Here is a 23042-nt window from a genome sequence, read left to right on the forward strand (position 1 = left end):
TCATATTATTCCAAATTCTGGTGAATTCATATCATTTTCTTTCATATTATTCCAAATTCCCTTGAAAAAGGCCATGTCCCTAAGTAACACATAACTTTTATGAGGAGCAAGGGCCACTGGAGAGGGAGATGGGGGTATCTTTCAGGTCTGAGATATACATTTAGCTAACTGTTAAACATTGGGCACATCAATGCATTCTCTTCATGTTTCCTTTGCCTCATCTGTCAAATTGAAAAGAGAATACCACTTCTATTGCATAATCTCATAGGCTTGATATTAGTTGTAAATGATATCCTAGATGCATATAGAACTGGGTATAAACATGAGTTATTTGCAGAAATTAGAGTTGCAAATAATGTATCAAATAATGTAAACATAAACAATAATGCAAATGATTGTCAATGTTGTAAATAATAGCAAAATGTTATAAAATGTAGCAAAAAAGAGCTAAGTAATAGATACATTTTAAGCCGCTACTGTTCTCGGCACTTTTGATAGGTGCTTTAAGCATTATTTCTCCAACACTTAACAAGAACAACTTTATCTCATTTGGTAGGTGAGGAAATTCTAGTTCAGAAAGGTTAAATAACCAGCCCAAGGTGGCAGAGTATGGAATCAAAACTAGACCTAACTCGAGTCCATATTCTTTCTATTATATTTTGCTGCCATTGTCTCATTACTGTTGATGTTCAGTTTGCTAACTTGCTCAGGATGGTGTCTGCCAGGCTTCTCCACTGTGAAGCTATAATTAATACGTATTTTATAAGAAGGTACTATGAAACTATGTAAATATCTTCCTCTTTGCCAAACTTTCAATATAGATAGTTATTTGTATCTGTTTGGACTCTTGGCTTCCTACTTTATTCAATGGGTAGCAATCTATTGCTATATCATTTTTTATTGATGTTCAAATTCTCCCTGATTTGGCTACTAGGAGTCCTATTCAGGTTGGCTTCTGTCTACTTTTATGTCCCTATTACTCTTTGACCACTCCCTTTCTTTCTGACCAAATAAGATATTCTAGACTCATTTGTGCTTTCTGTGCCCCAGGCCTGGAATAATCCATTTCACCAAGGAGCCATAATTTCTTTTATTGTTTAGTAGTATTTAGAAGCCAAGGTCTGGCTGCTGGGTATGCTTATTGCTTTTGGGTTGGTGCTGCTCCCAGGCCCTCTCAGTAGACATAGTGAGGAAACGAAGTTCCAGCTCCCTATTATAGGCTCTTCCCACTGTGTGGATGCCCTCCTCATTCTGCGTGGGTTCCAGCACCCTAAACCAGGCTGCTCTACCATTGGGACTCCTTCACTTCTTCACCTTGGGCTCTGACATACTGTATCAGGCAACCCTCCCCACACCCAATATGGATGCCCTCCTCACTGTACTCAGTCCTCCTCGCTACCCCATGTGTGGATGCCCTTCTCACCACCTTGGGCTCTGATTCTTCTTACCAGGCTTCCTCTCCCTTCTCCCCTCCCCAGTGTAGACCTTCCTCACCCTGCTAAGGCTCTGGTCACAATGTTGGGCTGCTCTTATCATCTTTTAACTAGACTATCATAACACAGTAGATTGCTAACAGCCTTACCACTTCTAATCTTACCTTACCTTACATACTTCTAGAGTGATCTTTCTAAAAGATGTCAAACACCATAGCTCTGCTTAATAATAGTTCCCCTTGTTTGTAGAATAAATTTCAAGTTCCTTAGGCTGGCATTCAAGGCCTTCTAAGATCTGACCCAAATGTGCCTTTCCTGCCTCATTTCTTGTTTATTCTTCTGTGTACCCTGCACTCCAGTCATGGTCACTGGCCATTCCTTAGACATAGCCCAGTACATATACTCTTCCATTTTGCCTTTGCCTTCTCCTCTACCTGGCTTAGCCAACTCCTTTCTTCACAATTTGACAGAATCCCTTGGGGTCCTATTTCACATGTCTGGTGTGGGATGTCAGAATCTGAGAACAGTGTGGAGGGGACTGTTAAGGGGAGGGGGTTACCTGGTGAAGCCTCTCTGACCTTCACAGTAAAAATTAATCCCTTTTTTTCTTCTGATGGAGTACTTACCTCATTCTTCCTGTTTTCATGATTAATTTTTATCTGTTTCTGATTCATTGGCTGGTCCTTGAAAGCACCTGATGGAAGTTGTCGAGGGAATGAATTCTGAGTTGAGTCTTTTTTTCTTTTTTTACTTTTATTGAAGTATAGTTGATTTACAATGTTGTGTTTATTTTCTGCTGTACAGCAAAGTGACTCAGTTATATATATATATATATATATATATATATATATATTCTTTTTCATATTCTTTTCTATTATGGTTTATCACAGGGTATTGAATATAGTTCCCTGTGCTATACAGTAGGACCTTGTTGTTTATCCATCACATATATAATATTGAATAGTTTGCATCTGCTAATTCCAAACTCCCAATCCTTCCCCCCCACCCCCTGCAACCACGAGTCTGTTTTCTATACTTGTTGAGTCCATTTTTGTATTGTAGATATGCTCATTTGTGTTGTATTTTAGTTTCCACATATAAGTGATATCCTGTGGTATTTTAGATTCCACATATAAGTAATATCCTGTGGTATTTATCTTTCTGACTTACTTTGCTTAGTATGATAATCTCTAGGTCCATCCACATTGCTGCAAATGACATTATTTCATTCTTTTTAATGGCTGTGTAATATTCCAATGAATATAGATACCGTATCTTCTTTATCCATTCATCTGTCGATGGACATTTAGGTTGTTTCTATGTCTGGGCTATTGTAAATAGTGCTGCTCTGAACATAGGGGTGCATGTATCTTTTCAAATTATTGTTTTGTCTGGGTATATGCCCAGGAGTGGGATTGCTGGATCATACAGCAACTGTGAGTCTGTTGTTTTTATTTAAAATCTGCTTATAGGCCTTGGTGAGGTCTAAGAGGCTCTAACTACAGGAAGGGGTTTGGACAGTGGCATTGCTGGGTCAGATACCTGCCCTATGCCAGAACTCTTGCTGAGAAAATTATGTATTCGCATGGCTTTCCTCTTTTGTACATTCCAAATATGTTCTTTAAAACAAATTTCTTTACACTCTCTTCCCAAATAAAAGAATTGCTGGTTACACGTATGTGGGTATTTAAAGCTGCAAGTAATAGCAGCTACATCACTACCAAAAAAAAAAAACCCTATCCCAAACTGTATGAAGGACAGTATGATGACAACACGTGTCTTCTGACAGCCTGTCTGCCATTCATTCTGTCTCCGGAGAGGCATTTAGGAGGAAGTGTTAGCCAAGGAGGGTTTTAGACTTTCTCAGTGACTTACTAATCTGCATTGTTCAGGTGCTGTAGGGAGAAAAGAAGCATCACAGGTTAGGTTTCTTGCAGGTTGTGGGGGTGTTTGGGGAGGAAGAAGAGAATAAGAATGTTTTCTTAGGTCTCACTACCAGTCCTACTTGCTCCAGCCATTGTCATATCTTGATCCTCTCTGCTAATTCCCTCCTCCTGGCCTTTGTCTAGGTTTTTCTTTTCTACTCCTAAGTTTGAACTGTCCGATTTCAAAGCCTAGGTTCTTTCCATGTTTCATAATCACAGTAATGAATGGTAAAAAAAAAAAAAAAAGATTGTTCATTTTTGCTTTTCCTGCCAGATTTTCAGTCTAGTTAAAATAATTTCAAAATTCATGTCAGAACATTTTCTAATATACATATTCAGTTTTTAGCTCATCCTACTGAGGTGTGGCACCACAGGGATGGCAATCAAGCTGCGCTTACCTACAAGGCTAACTTAGTTTGATTTGGTCTGAGAGACAATGAAATGTTCTCAACTCAAGATTAGCACTGTTGGGCTCCCCTGGTGGCGCAGTGGTTGAGAGTCCACCTGCCGATGCAGGGGATATGGGTTCGTGCCCCGGTCCGGGAAGATCCCATATGCCGTGGAGCGGCTGGGCCCGTGAGCCATGGCCGCTGAGCCTGCGCGTCCGGAGCCTGTGCTCTGCAACGGGAGAGGCCACAACAGTGAGAGGCCCGCGTACTGCAAAAAAAAAAAAAAAAAAGATTAGCACTGTTCCATCAGTCTAGAGGCAATTGTAAGCTTTTATTCTGTAATGTTGGCGAAGCAGTATGGGAAGATCTTTAGGATGTGATGAACTAGAATTCTATCTAATTCCAGGTCTAATATTTACTAGGTTTGCAGTCTTTGGCAAGTGTTATGCTCTCTGTGCCTCAGTTTTCTCATCTGTAAAATGAGGACAATAAAGCTGATTTTTTAGCTATTAGGATAAATATGTTTCTTCTAGGGCAGACTGATTTTGACTTTGTCAGTGACAGTGAGAGTCATCAACCTAAGCATTGTCTGTAACCTAGTATATCATTTCACTCTTCAAGTCACTTCTACTCACATTATCTTATATTAGTCTTCACAGTGTGTTCTGAGAGGAAAAGACTGTGTGATTGTTTCCACTTGTAAAAAATGAGGAAGCTGATGCTCAGAGAAGTTAAGTGGCTTGTCTGAGGACCAGGACTTATGAGTCCCAGCTCAGGACTCCTTTTGTGCACTGACCAATCCATGGAGAGGGCAGCATGGTAAAAAGAGTCCTGAATTGAAAATCAAGAATACCCTGATTATAGTCTTAGCTAGGAAAATTTGGGAAAGTCATCTCAGTTTCTACTTTATTGAAACAAAAATGCTGACTGTTTTGCCTAACTCACTTTGGTTTGTTTATTCAGCAGATAATTATCAAACATTTACTGTGCTATACACTGGTAGTCCTGGTTCCTTTCCTTAGGCTGCTCACACTTCACTATGGATAATAGATTATCTGTATGAGTGAGAAGAGCCATAGCAAATGTGTGTGTGTGTGTGTGTGTGTGTGTGTGTGTTTGGTGGGGTTAGGGGGTGGCCCTGGTGGTGGTAGTAGTCCACGAGAGACAGCTTTGGGACTGGGCTTTGCTTGTGAGGAGAAATCTCACAGGATTGTATGCAAAAATTAAATTGGGTGATGGATACGACTGTGCTTTGTTGATTGTAAAGAACTGCATAAATGTTAGGCATTGTCATATCTTATAGAAGGTACTTCTTTTCTGAAGCCTTGGCTGACACAGTGGAACACTGTAGTTGGAGTCTAAGCTTAATTGAAAAGAAAGATTTCAGTGGCAAGAAAGATGGGAGCTCATTAAAGAAAAATCTGTGTCTAAAAGTGTTTTGAGTCTAGGAGTCCTTAAAATGGGATATACCTTTTAAAATGGTCTTATGCTTTGACGACACAGTGGACCTTCAAGCTGCTTTTGGGTTTATAAAGAACTTATTTATAATCAGCTTTTTAAAGAAGCACTTGTGTTGCTGCAGCATTTTAAATATTTAGGAGAGATATTTAAGGCAGCCTTGAAAACAAGAATATATCCTGGGATATAAGAGGAATCAGAGCAAGACAAAAGGAAATTAGGTGGCTGGGCCAAAAGATATGTGATGTTCTTATTTTTTAGATTTGTTTGGAATCAGTAGATATAATTGTTGAGAACCTTCTATGTATGAGGCTTTGATTAGGTACTGAGGGAATGGAAATGAATGAATGAAACATTCCCTTACCAAAGGGACTTATAGTCTGGCTGGAAATGTAAGACACCTGTGGTAAATAAGGTGAGGAGTTTTCATGAGGTGCTCTAATATCCTAAGGGAGGAGGACCTATTCAAACTTTTGGGCAGGACTGCATCAGAGATGGCCAGTTAGAGGAGAGGACACCTGAAGATTAAGAGTTTTCCTGGAAACTAAGGGAGATAAGGAGAGATAAGGCTATTCCAGTCAGAAATAGCAGCATGAACAGAGGCATGAAGGCTTAGAGTAGTACCTGGTACTTAAAGCACTCAACAAATAGAGATAAATTCCTTAGAATTTAATATTGGGATGTTGCAACTAATGAGACTGTGTGTTGTCCCTTTTTTGGGGAGAAGGTGAGAGCATTTTTAGTTTGTTAGGGTTAGTGACAATATGTTAGGCTGGAGTGTATTTTTTTCTCTACTGTTCTTTTTTTAATTGAGGTATAGTTGAGGTAAATAGTCTATGTTTCAGGTGTACCACATACTGATTCACAAATTTTAAAGGTTATATTCCATTTATAGTTATTATAAAATATTGGCTATATTCCCTGTGTTGTACAATATATCCTTATAGCTTATGTATTTTATACATAGCAATTTGTACCTCTTAATCTTTCCCCTCCCCATTCCCCTCTCCCCACTGGTAACCACTAGTTTGTTCTCAATGTCTGTGAGTCTGCTTTTTTTGTTGTTGTTATATTCACTAGTTTGTTGTATTTTTAGATTCTACATATGAGTATTTGTTTTTCTCTGTCTGATTTATTTCACTTAGCATAATACCCTCCATCTGTGTTGCTGCAAATGGCAAAAATTTCATCCTTTTTTATGGATGAGTAGTATTCCAGTGTGTGTGTGTGTGTGTGTGTGTGTGTGTGTGTGTATCACATTTTTATCCATTCATCTGTTGATGGACACTTAGGTTGCTTCCATATCTTGGCTATTGTAAATAATGCTGCTATGAACATTGGGGTGCATTTTCATTTTCTTCAGATATATACCTAGGAGTGGAATTGTTGGATCACATGGTAGTTCTATTTTTAGGTTTTGGAGAAACCTCCATACTGTTTTCCACAGGCTGCACCAATTTACATTCCCACCAATAGTGCATGCATGAGAACGGTTTTCTCCACATCCTCTCTACCACTTGTTATTTCTGGTCTTTTTGGTGATGGCCATTCTGACAGATGCGAAGTGATATCTCATTGTGGGTTTTTTTTAAAATTAATTAATTAATTAATTAATTAATTAATTTTTGGCTGTGTTGGGTCTTCGTTTCTGTGCGAGGGCTTTCTCCAGTTGCGGCAAGCGGGGGCCACTCTTCATCGTGGTGCGCGGGCCTCTCACTGTCGTGGCCTCTCCCGTTGCGGAGCACGGGCTCCAGATGCGCAGGCTCAGTAGTTGTGGTGCACGGGCTTAGTTGCTCCGCAGCATGTGGGATCTTCCCAGACCAGTGCTTGATCCCGTGTCGTGTGCATTGGCAGGCAGATTCTTAACCACTGTGCCACCAGGGAAGCCCTCATTGTGGTTTTGATGTGCATTTCCTTGTTGATTAGTGATGATGATAGGCTGGAGTATTTAAAAAAAAAACTATATATGGAAGGAAGGTGTAAGTAAGAGTTAACTAAAATGGATAGTTGTCATTTGTTTTTACTGCACAGCATTTTGTGTCCCCTGTTTTTAAAAATATATATATATATTTATTTATTTGTTTGTTTATGGCTGAGTTGGGTCTCCGTTGCTGCACGCGGTCTTTCTCTAGTTGCAGCGAGTGGGGGCTACTCTTTGTTGCGGTGCACGGGCTTCTCATTGTGGTGGCTTCTCTTGTTGTGGAACACGGGCTCTAGGCGCGCACGCTTCAGTAGTTGTGGCACACGTGCTCATGTGGTATCTTCCCAGACCAGGGCTCAAACCTGTGTCCCCTGCATTGGCAGGCAGATTCTTAACCGCTGTGCCACCAGGGAAGCCACGTGTCCCCCGTTTTATGAGTCTTCTTGGTGGCAAAGATGCTATCCCCTAAAGGAGATAAAAATTTAGATACTTGCTTCTCAAACTTCCTTGCTTCTAGGGCACAGGCAGTGACCTAGCTTTCACCAATACCGTATGCCCACACCACACTTGGTTTAGGACTTAATGACATGAGAGAGAAGGTAATGGGGAGCTAACTTTCTCTCTTTGGCTGTAGAGGCAGGTAGCATCACCTGCAAGGTTGAGTTTCTGTCACTGAAGTAGCATTGATGCTGGTGGCTGTTGCACTCAGGCCAAATTCCTGCACTGCCAGAAGAAGTCTGTTGCTTACATCTGAGAATCTTCTGACTTAGGGGTCAGCAAACTATAGCCTGTAGGACATATCTGGCCAGTTGACTGTCTTTGTAAATAAAGTTTTATTGCAATACAGCCATACTCATTTGTTTACATATTGTTTATGGCTCTTTTTGTGCTACACAGGCAGAGTTGAGTAGTTGAGACAGCAATGATATGACCTGCAAAGCCTAAAATATTTAGTCTGGCCTTTTGCAGAAAAAAGTTTTCCAATCCTTGCTTTAACTGATAATGGTTGTCTCGTAACAAAACTGAATTACTTCTTCCATTAGACAATGAGAGTTAATAGTTTGAATTTCACTCCCGTCCTTTTGATTTTGATTTGGCTTCCAGGATGCACAGAGCAAAATTCGGTCATGAATTGCAATAGCTACCTTCAGTGTGGGTTTTTTGGTACTTGCTGTGATTTTCTTCTACTTTATGACCTATACCCCATTGATGATTACTATTGTCCTAGGATGTCTGTCTGTCTGTCTATCTATCTTATCTATCTTTTATATGTGCAAGCAACTTGAAAGCCATTTTTGAAGAAGACAGAGTTATACCGTTATTCTTATAAAAATAAGGACTTATTAGGAAGAGTGATTGTCTGGTGTCTGTTACTGTGCAGTCCTCCTTTTATATCTACTCTGTATTTGTAAAATTTGCTAGATCATCTCCAATCTCATGCTAATAAGAGAAATTCATTTATGGTTAGGGGCCAGTGGCTGATAAGGAATAGAGGATTCAGACTAGTAAGAATCCTCTTCCTCTTGATTCTCTAGTACGCTTCTTGTTTGTGTTAATTAGGAATGTCTTCAGCTGTAAGTAGTAGAAAAACCTAACAGTGACTTAAAATGTAGGGATTAGCTTTCTTGACAAGAAGTCTGGAGGAGAAAGGATGGTTGCTGACATGGGTTCAGATACTCACAATACCATTTGAATTCCAGGCTATTTCTGTTTTTCCAGTCTGCATCCTTAGAGTGTTTGCTTTCAGCCTTTGTGCTTATGATCTCATAGTTACAAGGCAGCTACTGTAGCTCCAGCAGGAATGTTTGAGGAAGAAGAAAGGGGGAAAGGCAGAACTAGCACTTCTTCTATGTCCTATTTTGTATTTAAACCAACCATTTCCCCAGAATTCTTAGAAGCTTTTCATGACTTTACTGGCTAAAACTGTGTCACATGGGCACACCAAACTTTGAGGAAGGCTGGGAAAACGAATATTTAGTTGTCTCATTGCCTTCCTGAACAAAATTAGAGTTTATTTAGTGAGAATGAAGGGAAGAATAGTTCTTGGTTAAGCATTTGAAAGTCATTTGACTTTAATGACTTTTTAATATGGTTTTTAAAAACATATTTGTACTCTATATCATTCCATAAAAATATGTAGTGGTGCCTACATTTTATTAAAGTTGCCATATTCTGGTCTGGGGATATAATAGTAAATGGGGATATAAAGTAATTTTTCAGTCTAGAGGTGAAAAGGTATATGTTTTAATATTCTAGGCTGGGTGGCTTAAGCAAAAGAAATTTGTTTTCTCACAGTTCTGGAGACTGAGAAGTCCAAGATCAAGGTTCTGGCAGGATTTGGCTTCTTGTAAGAGCTCTCTTCTTGGCTTACAGACTGCTGCCTTCTCACTCTGTCCTCGAGGGAGGGAGGGAGGGAGAGAGAGAGAGAGAGAGAGAGAGAGAGAGAGAGAGAGAGAGAGAGAGAGAGAGAGAGAGATATTCTGGTGTCTTTTCCTCTTTTTTGTTTTTTGTTTTTTGCGGTACGCGGGCCTCTCACTGTTGTGGCCTCTCCCGTTGTGGAGCACAGGCTCCGGACGCACAGGCCCAGCGGTCATGGCTCACGGGCCCAGCCACTCCACGGCATGTGGGATCTTCCCGGACCAGGGCACGAACCCGTATCCCCTGCATCGGCAGGCAGACTCTCAACCACTGCGCCACCAGGGAGGCCCTCCTCTTTTATAAGGACAGCAGTTCTATTTGATCGAGGTTCCTCCCTTATGACCACATTTCACTTTTTTTTCCTCTAGAATTATTTTATTAAATTATAAATGTATAACAGCTTTTTAACTCTACCCACGCACTTAAATTTTTTTTAAAGGAAAACGTTATGTCTTATTACACCATGATCCTGGCTAATAGCTTTTCAAAACTTTGAGAAAAATCTTAAAAAAGGTTTCACACGTCACCTGAAACTTACAAATTTAACATTATCAAAGAAGGACTGCTTCTATACTCTTACAAAGACCACTAGAAAGAAACAACAGTTAAAAAGCTGAGAAACTGTCTCAAAGGCATTTTTTTTTTTTACAATCCTTCCTCCCCAGTAGGTAACGTTATTAAATAATCCAATCCATTCACAAAATGGCTCTCTGCATCTACTCTGGTGTAGTCTGCATATTTATGCATAACTGAGATGAGAGTTTCCTTAACATTGTTATTTCGATAACCTGAAGCTGTTCTGTTACCTCTGGGCTCTCATCCTCTCCTACTTATACAGTGAAGCGCATGGTAAATAGAAAGAAGCTCAATATTGGCTTCTCCCTCCATAAGCCCCACTTCCTCCACTGTCTCCTGGACCATAGTTTCCTCCACCATATGGTCCCCCCTTGTTCCTGCTACCACCAAAGTTTCCACTCTTCATTGGACCATAGTTAGTAGGTTGCTGATTATAATTTCCAAAATTATTAAAATTTCCACTTCCATAATTTCCCTCTCCATAGTTGTCATAACCATCTCTGTAGCCCCCACCCTGGTTGCCATATCCAGGTCCTCCACCACCATATCCTTCTCTTCCTCCTCCATAACCATTATAGCCATCCCCAAATCCACGACCACTTCCATATCCATCAGATCCTCCTCCGAAGTTACTTCCTTGACCTCATTTAACTTTAATCACCTCCTTACAGGCCCTGTCTCCAATACAGTCACAGGTGGGGTTAGGGCTTCAACATATGAATTTTGGAGGTAAGGGGGGAACAATTCAGTCATAATAATATATTAACAAACACTTTTAGTAAATTGGGCTAAGTGGACAGATTGTTCTGAGGGCCATAAGTAGGAGTGGCTAACTCTGTTTGAGGGAGTTTGGAAAAACCTTGGTAGAGGTGGTGACATTTGAACTGAATCCAAAAGGATAAGCATAGGGGAAAATTATGGGAGAGTAGTTTGTTACTGCATCCTACGTGCTGAGAGGTTGATTGGGGGTGTTAATACTTTAAAGATTATCCATTTCATTATTGTATACTTATGATTATTATAATGTTCTTATATTGATATAAAATAGAATTCCCCGTTACTCTCTCTGTCTCTATTTGATGAAGACAAGGTGATTTGTATGGCATATGACAAGATAATCACTCTTGAGCAATCTCTTCTTTAGGCCAATTCTAAGATTATATCCACATTTCTGGCCTTCATTGGTCTTTCTAGTTTCTTCTTGACTGGTCTTTCCAGCTCCATTTATTCATTCACTTATTCATTCAGCCATTACTTACCAATCTCCTACTGTGTGCAATAAATAGTTCTTAGGTCTGGGGATAAAGGAAGAGTTTTTGCTTGTGGGGCATATGTTCTATTGGTGGGAGTCAACCAAAAAGCAAACAAATATGTCAGTTGATGGTAAGTGCTATGGATACAAATAAAGCAGAGTAGGAGGGAATAAAGAGTGCTGAGATGGAGTGAAGAGAGGTTCCTGTCGTTTTATGAAGAGTGGTCAGGGAAGACCTCTGATTAAGTGATATTTGAGTAGAGACCTGAAGGAAGTGAGGAAAGGAGTCATATGGATATCTGGGGGAAAATGTGTTTTTAGGCAGAGTGACCATAGGTACCAAAGCCCAGAGGTGGGAGTGTACATAGCCTGTTGGTGGAAGCCATTGTGCCTGGAGCAGCGTGAGTGAAGGAGAGAGAAGTAGGAGACCAGGTCAGAGATGTAGCACGGTAAGATGGGGGGTGGAGGAGGAGGATAGAGGTAAGATCATGTCTGGCCTTGTAGGTCTTCATAAGAACTTTAGCTTTTACATTGAGGGATTTGGGAAGCCACTGGAAGATTTTGAGCAGAAGAGAGTGATGTGATCTGAGACTTACATTATAAAAGGATCACTCTGGGAGGCAGGAGTGGATCTGTTAAGAGTCTATTGCAATACTCTAAGTCACAGTTTCAGTTGTTTCAACAAAAGTTTCTCTAGATATTGCCAAATTTCTCCTTTGGAGAAAAATCTCTCCTCCCTAGCCTCCAAATATTGAGAACCACTATTCTGGGTAAAAGTTGCTGATGGTTTGGACCAAGGCAGTAGCAATAAAGGTGATGAGAAGTGATTGGATTGTAGATATATATTGAAGGTAGAGTTGTTAGGATTTGCTGGTGACTTTGAGGTAAAGGTGATAGAAAAAGTGGAGTCAAAGATGAATCAGATTGGAATTTCCCTGGTGGTGCAGTGGTTAAGAATCCGCCTACCAATGCAGGGGACACGGGTTCAAGCCCTGGTCTAGGAAGATCCCCCATGCTGCGGAGCAACTAAGCCCGTGAGGCACAACTACTGAGCCCACGTGCCACAACTACTGAAGCCCACGCACCTAGAGCCTGTGCTCCACAACAAGAGAAACCACTGCAATGAGAAGCCCACGCACTGCAACAAAGAGTAGCCCCTGCTCGCTGCAACTAGAGAAAGCCCACACGTAACAACGAAGACCCAACACGGCCAAAAATAAATAAATAAATTTATATATATTAAAAAAAGATGAATCAGATTTTTGGCTTGGGTAATTGGAAGATTAGAATTGCATTGAAATGGGGACAGGTGAAGTAGGAACAGATTTTTGGATCTGTTAAGTCTGACTGTCAGTGACACGGGTTTGTCTTCTGTTGTCTTTAAAAATGCTCTTTCTTGAAAGTAAGAAGTAGGTCTCATATTTTCATCCTTTGTGACTGCACTGTATCTGGCATGTAGAACAAATTCAGTAAATGGTGAATGAATGATGAGATTATTTACTATTTCCTTGAATGTCTAGATTATTTATTTCCTAAACAGAGCTCATGCTTTTTCCTCCTTTGGGCCTTTGCTTTTGTGGTTCCCTCAAGGGGATTCTCAACCCTCACCCCCATTCTCAGTACCTCTATTTATGAAAATTCTACTCCTTTTTAATACCCAACCCAAATACTGTCTCCTTCACAAAGCTTCCCCCAGCTCTACAGATGTAGTTGGTGTCTCCCTTCTCTGTACTTTTTACCTTGTTTGAACTTCGTGTACATTTTGATTTAGTTAGTTGCTTTGTATCTGACTGGCACTGAATAGATTTTTGCCTTTTTCCCCCCTTTTCCATCCTTCCATTGCTTATTTCTTTTCTTGAAGTATTTTGGTAAGCCATTATTTTTATTTATTTATTTTATTCTCCACCTCATTCCATAGTCCTTAATAGACAACTGGCTCTGCCATGTAATTACAAGAAAGAATGGTATATCAGATGACTATTTTAATAGAACCAAAATCATCATTGTTGACTGACTTCCTCCTACATTTTTTTAAAAGACTTTATTTTTTTAAATTACTATTTTTTATTTTGGCTGTGTTGGGTCTTCATTGCTGTGTGCAGGCTTTCTCTAGCTGCGGTGAGCAGGGGCTACTCTTCGTTGGGGTGTGTGGGCTTCTCATTGCAGTGGCTTCTCTTGTTGCGGAGCACGGGCTCTAGGCATCGCGGGCTTCAGTAGTTGTGGTGCACGGACTCAGTAGTTGTGGCTTGCAGTCTCTAGAGCTCACGCTCAGTAGCTGTGGCACACGGGCTTAGTTGCTCTGTGACATGTGGGATCTTCCCGGACCAGGGCTCGAACCCGTGTCCCCTGCATTGGTAGATAGATTCTTAACCACTGCACCACCAGGGAAGTCCCCACTTCCTCCTACATTTAACTGGTAATATCAGAAGTTGTAATTCTCAATCAGTAAATGTATTGGTCTTAAATTATTTGTGGTTGCACAAGAATCAAATAAAAACAATCATTTTCAAATCCTATAGCCACTATCAGTTGAAACCTGGAATGTCTAAACAAAATTTGCTAATTCTTACTGATCATTAGCCTTTATATAGTGTTAACAGTGGTTGCAAACTCACATGCTTGTAGAAGTCAGCTGAATGACCTGAAAGGGCCTGATTAGGCTAAGATGACTACATAGACAAAACATCACTGGTCAAGATCCATGGGTTGAATAAATAGTTTGTGAATTATTTACTTTGGAAAACCAAAGGACTATATAAATGCAAGGAGTAATTTCACTTAAAACAAGTTAACTGCTAACTTGTGTAAACTTGGGCCAGTTATTTGATATATGTAGGATTTTATTTCTTTCTTTGACTATGTAGTTTAGTCTTTTTTTTTTTTTTTTTTTTTTTTTTTTTTTTTCCGTACGCGGGCCTCTCACTGTTGTGGCCTCTCCCGTTGCGGAGCACAGGCTCCGGATGCGCAGGCTCAGCGGCCATGGCTCACGGGCCCAGCCGCTCCGCGGCACATGGGATCCTCCCAGACCGGGGCACGAACCCGTATCCCCTGCATCGGCAGGCGGACTCTCAACCACTGCGCCACCAGGGAGGCCCTGTAGTTTAGTCTTTTAAAGTCCCTTCTACCTCATTTGATTCTGCTTTTTAATTTCTTTAGCTAATAGTTTCTTCCTTGATTATAATTTACTAGCCCTCAGTAATAAATAAAATGCTGGCTTCTTATTAATATACCTCAATTTCATGAGTCTTGTATTTCATCAGAGGAAGCCATGGTTAGCCAAGCTTCCTATAGCAGTACCCACCATTGAAACAGACAGCATGTGAGCTGGCTGGTCTGCATACTATAACCAAACCAGCATCTGGTTTTTGAGAACTGAAATCTAGAATAGAAGATGCCTGAATTTGATCTTCCTTGCTAAAGACATTAGTGGTCCTGCCTTATACTATATGATACATGTTTTGTAGTTTCTTCCATCTTATCCTGTTTATTTTGTTTATTCAGTTTTCTAGTGCAGTACCTTTTACAGTTTTATGTATGCCACTCTCCCTTATTAGTGGTGATTCCTGGAGTCATAGGCCATTTCTATGTCATCTTTAATCCCTATAACCAAGTACAGGCAAGGGCACATGGTAGATGTTTGACGAGATAGAATACTTACTAGATTTTCAGGTGATAAAGACTGGAAGGAAAAACTACTATGCTAGATGGCACAGAGAGAGACAGACAGAGAGAGAGAGAATGAGCGAGCGAGAGTGAGTGAGCTTGAAAAGGTGGGTTGAAGCCAAAAAAGATGAAATTTAAGGTGGATGGCAGTGAAGTTCTATTTTAAGTCTGAAAGAAATGGCAAAATATGGGGAGCCTAGAGGAGACCTAGCCTGATGCTATTCTTATGAAAATTGTGGTTTTGGCTGCCTAAGGCCAGTGTCAGCCAAAGGCACTGCAGTGACTAAAAAGCTAGTGCAGCTTCAGACTGAATTATTAGAAGTACAAAGTATAATTAATGGAGGTGATAGTCCAACTACGTTCTATAGGGGATAGACGGCACTTAGACTATCACCTTTCCCATAGGGTACCAGGCAGTAAGAGGGTCATTGCAAACAGGACTGTGTTTAGTGGAAGGTGCCCTAGTTGCACCAGGGTCATTGCAAACAGGACTGTGTTTAGTAAAAGGTGCCCAGATCACCCAAAGTAGAGTTTGAACTGTTCCCAGTCTGCAATGAGGTAAGCATAGAAATTGAGAGAGTTTAGAAACTTTTACAGTAATTTGACAGAGTAATTTTAGGTCTAATGAATCTAATGAAAAAGAAACTGAGGTTTATCTTATATGTCTTTTTTTGTTTGTTTGATACTTGCCCTTTATTTTTTATTTTATTTTAATAGACTATTTTTTTGAGCAGTTTTAGGCTTATAGAAAAATTGACCAGGAAGTACACAGACCTCCCATGTACTCCATCTCTCCCACTCCTCCCAGCACTTCCTCTGTTAACATCTTGTATCAGTGGGTACAATTGATGAATCAGTATTGATACATTATTATTAACTAAAGGTCTTTGTGTTGTATATTTCTATGGGTTTTGACAAATGCATCATATCAGGTATCCACCATTATAGTATCATACAGAATAGTTTTACCATCTTAAAAATGCCCTGTGGGGACTTCCCTGGCGGTCCAGTGGTTACGACTCCGAGCTTCCACTGCAGGGGGCATGGGTTCCATCCCTAGTTGGGGAACTAAGATCCCTCATGCTGTGCTGCACAGTCAAAAAAAAAAAAAAAAAAACCCTATGTTTCATCTGTTCATCCCTGCCCCCACTTTCTTAGCCCCTGGCAACCACTGATCTTTTTGCTGCTTCTGTAGTTTTTACTGAATATTATATAATTGGAGTCAGCCTTTTCAGACTAGCTTTCTTTCATTTAGCAGTATACATTTGGGGTTTTTCTAGGTCTTCATGGCTTGATAGTTCATTTCTTTTATTGCTGAGTAATACGCATTGTATGGATGCTTGTCTATCCATTCATCTATTGAAGAATATCTTGGTTACTTCTGAATTTTGGCAATTATGAATATGGCTGCAATAAATATTTGTGGACAGGTTTTTCAACTCATTTGGATAAATACCTAGGAGTGCAATTGCTAGATTGTATGGTAAGCCTATATTTAGCTTTATAAGAAACTGCCAAACTGTCTCTCAAAGTGGCTGTACTGGGCTTCCCTGGTGGCGCAGTGGTTGAGAGTCCGCCTGCCGATGCAGGGGACGCAGGTTCGTGCCCCGGTCCGGGAAGATCCCACATCCCGCGGAGTGGCTGGGCCCGTGAGCCATGGCCGCCGAGCCTGCGCGTCCGGAGCCTGTGCTCCACAACGGGAGAGGCCACAACAGTGAGAGGCCCGCGTACCGCAAAAAAAAAAAAAAAAAAAGTGGCTGTACTATTTTGCATTCCCTCAGTAGTAAATGAGAATTCTTGTTGCTGCACATCCTCACCAACATTTGGTGTTATCACTCTTTAGGCTTTTAGCCGTTCTAATAGGTAAGTAGTGGTATTTTGTTGTGTTTTAATTTGCAAGTCCCTAATGACATATGATGTTGATTATCTTTTCATGTGCTTATTTGCCATCTCTATATCTTCTTTGGTGTGGTGTCTGTCCAGATTTTTGTTGTCCATTTTTTGATTGGGTTGTTAGTTTTCTTATTGTTGAGTTTTAAGAGTTCTTTGTATATTTGGAATATAAGTCCTTTATCAAATGTTTGTTTTGGTAATATTTTCCCAAGTCTATGACTTGCCTTTTCATTCTGTTAATACTGTCTTTGGCAGAACAGAAGTTATAATTTTAAAATAACTCCAAGTTATCAACCTTTTCTTTTATGGATTGTGGTTTTCTTGTTGTATCTAAAAAGCCATCACCCAATCTAAGGTCATCTAGGTTTTCTCTTTTGTTATCCTCTAGTCATTTTATAGTTTTGCATTTTACATTAAGGTCTGTGGATACATTTTGAGCTAATTTTTGTGAAAAGTGTGAAGTCTGTGTCTAAATTTTTTTGCAGGTGGATGTCAAGTTGTTCTCACACCATTCATTGAAAAGAATGTTCTTTCTCCATTGAATTTCCTTTGCTCATTTGTCAAGTATCAGTTGACTATATTTGTGTATGTCTATTTAGGGTCTCTATTCTGTTCCACTGATATATCTGTCTGTCTTTTCGCCAATAACACACCACCTTTATCACTGTAGCTTTATAGTAAGTCTTGAAATCAGGTAGTGTTAGTCCTCTGATAGATATCTATATGTAGCTATAGTTATATTGATCAGATACGTTGCCTAGGCTACATCCCAGACCAGTTGAGTCAGAATCTCTGCTAGGACTTCAGTATATATTTTTAAAACTTCCCTGGTAATATTGATACACAGGGCGAGTTAAAAACCGCCACACTCAAACCGTAAACTTCTTGAAGGTGTAGTCCTGTTCGATGGTGTGTATGTCTCTGGTGGCTTGTACAAGATGCTTAAATAGTTATTGAATGAACAAATGATTAAAAGAACTGAGTGTGTTTATTCTGGAGAAGAGAAAATGTGCATGGCCTTGATAGATCACCATATACACATATCTGAAAGCCTTTAATATGATTTGGCGTTGAAGGATGTTTTCTGAGTGCTCTAGTGGCCAGAATTGGGAGTTTACAGAGAGGCACCTGGCTGAATATTAGGAAGCACTGTCTCATAGTGCTCGTTGCAGATGAGCTTTCTGTTCCTGCATATTCCAGCAGAGCCTATCTGTAAGAGCAAATGCTGCATGGGATGGGAAGTTGGGTAAGGTCAGATGTTATGATTATTGATGATTACTTTGAAACACTCTGTCCAAGACTGCGGACTCTTTTTGGTTCTCCTCTCATTCATAAGCAGAAGGACAAGGGTGTGGACGCAAAAGAACATCCTAAAACTACTTTGAAGCTGAGTTCTCGGAGTGCAGCAGATCCCTGCAGTCTGTATCACTGACCGATTCTCTGTGTGGGCACGGGGATCGCCAAGAAATTTCCTGTCTCCTCTACCAAATTTGAGACTCTGATAGTTGGAATAGCACAAGTACTCAGGGTCTGGGAAAGGTGAAAAATACTTAACAGAAGAGCTCTTTCTGTCCTCCTGGAGTTCTTCCTCTACATCCTTCTGCAATTAGATTACTTTGGGCATATCAAATGGAGGTGTAGACATCTGTCAGGGAAAATTTCTCTCTAGTACATTTAAATTATTGATCAGACATAATGCTGGTTACCTGCTCTTTGCCAGGCTGTAGGGAGAGGGATATGGTAGTCAATACAAAGATGACTGACATGGCAGAGAGAAATAAAGCATAGGCTTAGGAGTCAGACCAAAGTTGGAATGACTCAGTCATTTACCAGCTGTGTGGTCTTGGGGAAGTCACTGCCCTCTCTCACTCATCACATCCTGTCTTTTACCGAGTTCGGCTGCTGCTTCTTCCAAGCTGTATGTTTAGAATATTCTTGTTTCTTCTCATCTCTTCTTCCAATATGTTATTCTAAATCATTACCGTCTTCTTTTGCCTGGAGTTCTGAAAGAATCTACTGACTTGTCTTATTTGCATAACTCTCCCCTCTGTTCTCCATTCGGCAGTCAGTGATTTTTAAAAAATATAGATTAGACCTTGTCATTCTGCTTAAAACCTTCCAAAGCTTTGCCATTGCTAAAACCTAGAACAAAACCCAGACTCCTAGTTATGACCCACAAGAGACCCTGCATAATCTGACTCCTGACATCTCTCTCAAGAGCAAGACATAGAGGGGTAGTTGACGAGGTAATTTTACGTCCTATGGAGCACTTGGAAATGTGTGAAGGTGTTTTTTTATTGTTTCAATTATTGGGGGGCACTTCTAGTATTTAGGGGGTCTGGCCAGTGTTGGTAAATATTCTGTATTGTTCTGCTCAGGGCCCTTTACAATGCCTGATTCACAATATGTGTTTAAGAAATTCTTATTGTACAAAACCGTATTCTTCCTGGAACTCAGTTTTGACACGTGAATTGGTAGTGTGTCTACTTCATAAGGTTGTGGTGAGATAGACATAAGATTTTGTAAAGTACCTGGTACACAACAGCACTTAATAAATGGTAGCTGCTGCTGAGCTTTCTTTGCTTAGAAGCAGCTATAAGCATCCACCCAGTGTTTTCCCTAGGGCATTAGAATTAGAACCTGACACCTTTGTTGAAGGCGGTGGGTGGGTGCATTTCTTTCCTTGAAGCCTAATCTGATAGAATGCTAGGTTTGATTTGAGTTGTCCTGGAGTCCAGACCCAGCTGGAGAAACTAAGGCACAGGGGAGCTCTGGTTCTCTTCCTTGACTCTGGGGCCCACCCAGGAAGCTCTGGCAGTCCCTGGAAAGCCTGGATTCACTGAGAAATTACCCCCTGCTGAAGACTAGGTTGGGGAGAATAGCTGAGAGGGTGGCAAGGTAGTAGTCTCCCCGCCTTTCCTCAGAGCCTCTTTGCAGAAAGGAGAAGCGCGGTTTTCTCCCGCCTCCTTCCCTCCCTTATTTCCCCGCCCCTTCTGCTTCGCCAACCCTGGAGCAGAGCTTTCGCTGCGCCCTGCGAGGGCGGGAGCGTGCTGCGCCCCGGAGCCAGAGCTGGGGCGGCCGAGCTGCTGGGAGCCCGGCCCCAGCCAAGTAGAGCCACCTGGGTGGAGCCCAGGGTGTTGCGCGCCCGGCCAGGCGTGAGGGAGGTGCGGCTTTGCTACAAAAACCGTAGGCAGAGATGCCGGGGCCATCTCCCGCCACCAGGTAATGCTGGCCCACCCTGGGGCGCGCTCAGCTGCGCGGTGGTGGGGCGGGCGGGGGTGGGGGGGGACACGTCTCTGCTGGCTTCCGGGGAGTGGTGACGCGGGTCCGGTAGATTTAGGGTCTCTTCCTTTAAGAGACCCTAAGTGAGAGAAGGGGTTTAGGGTGGAACCCCCAGATGAGCCCACCCAGGCCTAGGCCAGCACTGGAATCAGAGCTCTGGCTAGGGAAGGGTGTGAAGGGGAAGCTGGTTTTGGGGGAACTTGTTCTGCCTCAGGAGCCTTGCCCCTTTGCAAGCACCCTTCTGCTTGGCGGCTAGGGTGATGCTTTCCTCAGCCTTGGATTAGCGGATGGCCTACTGGGACCATGGGGGCTTTTCTCTTGGGTGCTGGGGAGGGGCATTGCACTATAAGTGACTTGTTAAGAGGTGGAGTAAACTGAGAGCTGGGAGACCTGGGGTGGGGTGGGAGGGCTGGTCCTGTTCAGGCAGCCTCTGTGGGGCCTCAGTTTCCTTATCTGTGCAATGAAGGGCTTGACATTTTGTTTGTGACTCTGGCATTTTCAGGCTGTCAAACTGCCTTTTGGACAGGTGAGTTGGTAAAAGCCCTAGAATGGACTACAGAAATGTCCCCCTCAAAACTGTAGGAGATAGGTAAACTTGGGAAACAGACCTTGGTACCCTGTCTTCCAGCCAGTCTTTTGAATGACATCTTACTGGGCTGCTCAGGACCCAGTGACTTCACAGACGAGGCAGAGGTTGAGGATGCTGATTATTTTAGTGTTGAGTGTGGGTGTATTGGGTGTAGGGAGATGGGGTTGGGAAGAAGCAGATCAAGGTATATTAATGGTTTTTCTGCAAACTGGCCAATTGTTTGATACTTGGGCATAAAGCTGCTTTAAACTCTGGCTGTCTTCTCTGGAGCTTCCTCCTTACTCTGTCAAGCTAATGACAGACCTTGAGGCTGTGTAATGTCTTAATCACTATAATTCTTTCCTTTTTGATCATCTGAAACCAAGAAACACATGTCAGGCCTGATACTAACCTACCTTGATTCTTTTGGACTGCCTTCCTCCCCCCATTTTTTCTGTGACTCTACCTCCTTATCATCTTCTCCCCACTTTTCTTTCTACTTCCTACTCCTGATCATTTTTCCTGCCCTGCCCCCTACCCACCTTTTCTCCCATCCCCACTTTCTCCCTTCTTACTGCTCCCCTTTCTAATCCCTTTCCTCTCATGCTTCGCCTTTCTAATCCTTTCCTCTCCATAGCAAATTTTTCCTGATCACTATCTTATGTACCATCCCCATCCCTGTCCCTTCATATTCACACGAACTACTCTTTAATATTTATTATGGACTTGATATTGTATATTTATTTGCTTATTTCTTTGCTTCTCTTACTAATCCATAAAGTTCATGAACACAGGGACTTGGTCCTGTTCAGCTAGATTAGTATTGGTACACTGTAGATGCTAAATAAGTGTTTGTGGAATGACTGAATGTGTGTGTGTGTGTGTGTGAGAGAGAGAGAGAGAGAGAGAGAGATTGATTGATTAATGTAGCTGCTGAAGGAGGAGATCATTCCAGGTGAGAGGAGGGAGTACAAGCAAAGGAGTAGAGGGAGAAGAGAGAATGAGAGGATGGCTTTTGATGGGAGAAGGGTCACCTCCTTCATTGCAACTGGGTGGTACAGTGCAGGGAAGCATACAGATTTAGGAGTGGGAAGATAGAGTTCTTCTGCAAGGATTTCTGTTTTCTCATTGAAAGTTGGCTCATTGGCTAAGGGAAGGGGTGAATGAGAAGCCCAGTTGATGCTCATTTGAGGCAAGGTAATCATAAGTAGGGAGAGCCTCATAATTTTCAAGCTAAAGCAGTCAACCAGGTAATGTTCTCTAGGATACTCAGCTCTTTCAGTATAGAGACAGTTTGGAGCTCAACCATCCCAAAGCTGGGATTTTGCCAATTGAATTTTGGAAAGGGAGAGAAGGCAAGGGGGTTGATTTTTCTTGTTTTTGTTTTTTTATCAGATTTACCTTCCTAAAATGAGCATCAACTGGGCCTCTCATTCACCCCCTCCCTTAGCCAATAGTTTATTGTTCGTACTGTTATGAGCATGGGTGTACAGATAGCTCTTACAGACCCTGCTTTCAATATTTTGGGGTATATACCCCAGAAGTAGAACTGCTGGATCATATGGTAATTCTGTAATATTTTTAATTTTTTGAGGAACTGTTCACTCTACTGTTTTCCATAGTGGCTGTACCATCTTATATTTCTACCAGTAATTCATAAGGGTTCCAGTTTCTCCACATCCTCACCAACACTTGTTGTTTTCTGGGGTTTTTTTGATAGTAACCATCCTAAGGGTATAAGGTGGTGTCTCGTAGTTTTGGCTTGCATTTCGCTAGTGATGTTGAGCATCTTTTTATGTGCTTATTGGCCATTCATGTATCTTCTTTGGAGAAATGTCTATCCAAATCCTTAGCCCATATTTGAATTGGGTTTTTTGGGTTTTTTGTTGTTGAATTTTAGAGGGTTGATGGTTTTTTTTTTTTTTTTGCGGTACGCGGACCTCTCACTCTTGTGGCCTCTCCCGTTGCAGAGCACAGGCTCCGGAAGCGCAGGCTCAGCGGCCATGGCTCACGGGCCTAGCCACTCCGCGGCATGTGGTATCTTCCCGGACCAGGGCATGAACCCGTGTCCCCTGCATCGGCAGGCGGACTCTCAACCACTGCGCCACCAGGGAAGCCTGGGTTGATGGTTTTTGATGTTTAAGTGATTTTGTTGGACTATGTTTAGGGAAAAAAGGAAGTGACGGTAGTGGGGACTAACCGATAGTGGATTGGAGTTCAAAATAAAGTCTGGGAATTGTAGTGGAAGTTCTTGAACAAGTGAG

General features: G+C 41.6%; 1 protein-coding gene across 11 annotated transcripts in view; it reads left to right on the plus strand.

Moving 5' to 3' along the window:
- The window catches only part of PAK1 (p21 (RAC1) activated kinase 1), a 235227-nt gene that overhangs the window by 136886 nt on the left and 75299 nt on the right, over window positions 1-23042 (plus strand). For 3 of the 11 annotated variants that reach the window (XM_082627863.1, XM_082627873.1, XM_082627864.1), the window contains exon 1: window positions 19968-20150. The exons of the other annotated variants lie outside the window; for them this stretch is intronic. The gene's annotated coding sequence lies outside the window, so the exon portion shown is untranslated. Of the gene's footprint in view, window positions 1-19967; window positions 20151-23042 lie in introns of those variants that run through there. 11 annotated transcript variants of the gene reach the window in all.

The sequence above is a fragment of the Mesoplodon mirus genome (genome assembly GCF_964341445.2).
Source record: "Mesoplodon mirus genome assembly, chromosome: 7".
NCBI classification, from domain to species: Eukaryota; Metazoa; Chordata; class Mammalia; order Artiodactyla; family Ziphiidae; genus Mesoplodon; species Mesoplodon mirus.